This window comes from Odontomachus brunneus, unplaced genomic scaffold (genome assembly GCF_010583005.1).
Source record: "Odontomachus brunneus isolate Ranch 3 - 2012 unplaced genomic scaffold, Obru_v1 Obru_scaffold_093, whole genome shotgun sequence".
Lineage (NCBI taxonomy): Eukaryota > Metazoa > Arthropoda > Insecta > Hymenoptera > Formicidae > Odontomachus > Odontomachus brunneus.
In genome coordinates, this window is record NW_022639543.1 from 803,909 (window position 1) to 808,780 (window position 4,872).

General features: G+C 35.7%; 1 long non-coding RNA gene across 1 annotated transcript; it reads left to right on the plus strand.

Annotated features, from left to right (window-relative positions):
- The first annotated feature begins 1,013 nt into the window (after positions 1-1,013).
- LOC116848347 lies at positions 1,014-3,263 on the plus strand. The gene is made up of 2 exons (XR_004378947.1): positions 1,014-1,404; positions 1,759-3,263. It is a non-coding gene; the product is annotated as an uncharacterized LOC116848347 (long non-coding RNA).
- The last annotated feature ends 1,609 nt before the right edge of the window (positions 3,264-4,872 follow it).

Below are 4,872 nucleotides of genomic sequence, written 5' to 3' on the forward strand. Positions count from 1 at the left end.
TATATTTTCTTCAAATTTTTTCTATTCTATAAGTATATCCCAGCTAGAGGGAAAGAGCAAGTCTACTTTTCCGGTTAATAACTGTTTATATCTGCGAAGAAAATTCTCTACATGTTATACGCACGGTTAAGATAAAACGCGCGATTGTTTTTACATACCCTGTATATGCGATATACATATATATATATATATATATATATATATATAATGTACATTTCCGTAAAATATGAAGGTCTCATTAGACAAAGGAACCGTTGGATATCCTTTTACCATAAGATATGCTACGAAAATTGCGGCGAATTTATCGACGTTAAGTATAAATGATACATATACACGGCAACGAGACATATGAATCATATAGGACCACGTTTAATGTATATACGTACTGCTCCGTATTTACATGTTAACGAAACATAAGTGTAAATAACACCGAAGCTGTGTGTGTGTGTATGCGGACGTTCGGGTTTCGAGGTAAGCAATTAGGATTCGTTCGCACTCGTATATTCGCGAGCGAGGCTAGATTTTGTATAATGTGAAATAGAAGGCGATTTCGCATAAGCGATGTAACATAATGAACATGGAGAATAGTTCGTGCCTGTGCGCACACGATACGTACTAAGGTGACTAGACGTCCCGATTTTTCGCCCTTTGTCCCGAATTTTTTCGAGTGCTATTCGGGACACCGATTTGTTATCATTTTCAATGATTGTCAAATAATTTTCGGATCTTTTTATCTCCCTCCCCCCGTTTCACACATTTATGAAGTGTCCCGAATTCAGGGCTGGGAAATCTGGTCACCTTACATATACCGCGAGGAGAAACGAGAAGATTACTTACAAATGACGTCTTCACGATACACCCCAGCGATCGCACATCATTATTTTCGACACTCCCGAGACTTATCAACGCGCGAGACTCACTTTCGACGGATAAAAGACGCGAGAAACGCGGAGCAATGTGAATCGATGTGTGCCCATGGCTGCTGCTTGGCGCGAAAAGATCGAGCATTTCGCGCGATTCATTACCAATACTTAGATTGAATAACCACGATGACAACCTCGTAGTGCGAAACGAATGCGATTGGTCTAGAGTGGTTAGTAGCTCGAGCAAGTGATTAAGACGTCCGCCGCGGCGCGCCGTACAGATCGCGTCACTGTAGACGCGCGACCTCGTTCGCATCTCTGACGCGTTCACATTCATGCACTTTCGATACTTTCGGCGCGCTAATGAACTTTTGGTGTACGTGATTGACAGCGTGCACGTCTGCGATCTTTTCATGCCGAGTAACTACCATGGGCACAACGCCCCGTATTCCATACGTCTTTCGCTTGTGTCCTGTGAGTCTCCTGCGGAAATAAGTATTAGAGTGCCGAAAACAACGACGTGCGGTCGTCAGGACATGTCGTAAGTACATTATTACGGAGTAATCTCCTCCCTTCTCGACACATACAGCTAAGGTGACTAGACGTCCCGATTTTCCACCCTTTGTTCCGAATTTTTTCGAGTGTTATTCGGGACACCGATTTGTCATCATTTTCAATGATTGTCAAATAATTTTCGGATCTTTTTATCTCCCTCCCTCCGCCCCCCGCTTCACACATTTATGAAGTGTCCCGAATTCAGGGCTGGGAAATCTGTTCACCTTATACGTACCAACGTACAGTTATATACATGTATATATATATATATATATATATATATATATATATATATATATTTATTATATCTAAGTAAATGTGAATTTTGCTCGTTCGTTAGAACTCAGACAACGAAAGTCCGAGCGGATACTTTTATCGAGCTGCTGAACTCTTGAGAAAATATCGGCAGCTTTCGTTCTGTCACAGGGGAAAGATCGGTAACTAAGTCTCGTCACTTGTACAGATTCGTAAATATATCTCCGCTTTCTCGAAATTATCATATGTGTATATAGTACTAGACCTTAATTTCACTTGTGCGAAGCGCACGATTGAAAATTATTTTCTTACGTTTTCGACTTTCCAAAAATAGAAAATTTTGTACGATAAAATGAAGCGTTATATTTTTCATCTGTATTTCTCAATTTGTTCTTAACTTTATCTTTATTTACATCTTTATTTAAATTTTTGCTTAGTTTTAAGCATTCCTTAACTCTGTTAGATTCCCTCAACGTTCGCTTTATCTATACAATATTATATAATATTAAATAACATATATATGATGTTTTATATTGTGTGCGCTTCCCTCTTGTGCTTTGTACATTACGCATTGCTCTTTTCGTAATATCGGACAAATTCTTTATTGAAAATTCAAATTAATGATTGGATATGACTAGTAAGTGACAAAACGTTGCTGATCCTTGCTCCATGTATATCACGACACTCAGACTGCCAATCTGTATTGAATTTAAGGGCAAATTGTGAGAGTCGCGAGAGCCTAAGGCTACGGATACGCGAAATCTAAAGCAAACACCAAGTATATCTCTATATTAATTCACAAAATATCTTTGTGGAAAAACAAATAACGCGTGGTCGCAGGGACTTTCGCTTTTATCAGTACTTCGGATCCGAGGTTTCACATTGACAATTTCATTAACGCTTATAGCGTAATATTAAAATTCGTAGCTAAAATTATTTATTTTATTTCGAAGATTTTAACAAGGCTAATTGCAATTATTATACCTTTACAACTTTGGTCTTACTTTTACATAAAGATATAAAACAGTAAAAGATCGGATCCAAAGTATGATACGTATAAACGAGGGTGCCAAAAATTCTTAAGAAAACCGTTTGGCCTACTAACGTAAACAGCCCCTAATTTCCGACGAATAAACGCAGTTACGTACGATTGTTAATAACGCGTTGACCAACAAAAGTTTATAAATATTGTTGGAAAGCAATTTAAGGAAGCTTGTTTGACCAACTTCTAAATGGGCGGTTACTTCCGTACTATTTAATTCAACTTGTCGAGTGCGGTTGCACAATACGAAATTACAGTAACAATTCCGGCAGCTTTGAACACACCCGAAGCTTGAATTACAAGTTTCAGGATGCCCAGAACTTTGACGCAAGTCGTATAATTGAGCATGACACGTAGAAATAATGCGACACAGGGAGGAAATAATAAAAGTCCTGGGCACAATTGTTTATATGGAACTCAAATTTTACATGTTGTACGTTTATATGGCGATAAGTATCGTGAAATAAAAGCACTTGACGTGTGTGTATGTAAATTTATAGTTAAAATTTAACGTTTATTTACGAAATATACAGGGTGTTTCAGACTTATAAGACTTGACTACATAACAAAACAAACGAAGACGAACGAAAATTCTTAATAAACATACGGTCGCGAGCTAATCGTTTTCAAGATATTCAGCTTTTTCTTAGACGAATAATATGCTTGTCTATATATTTTATGAATGTACTAAAAATACTGTTATATGTTCATAATACGTTCATAATGTATTCATATCTCATAAGAATATTCATAAGATATTATTTGAGATTTAATACGTTCTTAACTTCATAAAAAAGGATATGTTCAAATCGTTTTGCAAACAAATATACAATCAGCTGTTTAAAAGTTGCAACATGCTTTCTATCATATAAAAAATATATCTGCTAAGAATTGCTAAAAAAATTAATTCTCCCATTGGAATGAGTTACAAATCTCAAAAAAGTTACAACTTTTAATCAAAAGACTATACAATTACAAAGTTTTTTATATGATTACGCACACTATTGTACGAATAATATATCAGATATATGAAATGCCAAATTTACGCGAAGAATTCAATATATCTTCAATTACATTGTATATTATCTTCATTCTGTGCAATTTTACTAAATGGAGATATCCAAATTAATAAAAAAACTCTCGTTATTAATGTTTTCCGTAAAAAAGGACAAAAAAAATATATTTTCCATGATTATTAATTAATCCGGACAATATCCATCCATCAGAAACATGAAAGTCTCAACTTTCCATTAGTTTCTGTTTCAACTCACCACGATTTCTAGCAACAGAGATATCGACGATTGTATCGAGCGTCGTTCTTTCGATTAGTCTGACGCTATCAAGGTGGGGTCAACGACATCTGGAAGTGAGACAGTGTAATGTGCGAGTGCTAATGTGTGTCTACATTCCATCACGTACGCATTACATAATGTGTACGTGATGGAACGCAGGTCCACTCGTTCGCGCTTTATCAGCTGATCGCTCCTGTGACTTGATCACGTAGTCGTTGACGCATGCGTGATACAGAGCGCGCCAATGTTTACTAATATCGAGCGCGGCAACTTTAAGGGACTATAATTCGCGGACGATACGAAACAAAAACCAAATCACTTGGCACGAGATTCCGCTGTTGTCTTATTGCCGATTTGACTGTAATCAAATATCGTGATGGATTTAAATCGAGGAACTTTTAATTAGACGTATTCTCTTAGTTTCACAATAAACTAACGTAAAACGAGTGTTTCTCACTTGTACATTTTATTACGTATGCAAAACTACTTTCAACCAGCGAGATTTCAGGAAACGAAACAAATTACTGTTAACAAGAGAAACGACAGAAAATAAGAAATAGTCGTTTGCAAATACAGACAGTTGGAATAAACAGTGAATCAGTTTGATAAATATTAAACTACTATTGAAAATGGAAATGATACGCGTTTGGGATAATTGTAAATAATTGACAGTGTGAACTGTCTAAGATATTAGTTATTCCACATATGTATAATCGTACAAAGCGAAAGAAAGAGCAAAAGAAGGAAAATACGTAGTTTACCAAATACAAAACTGAATATCTAAAAAATGATTACTTTATTTATATATATATATATATATATATATATATATATATATATATATATATATATATATATATATATA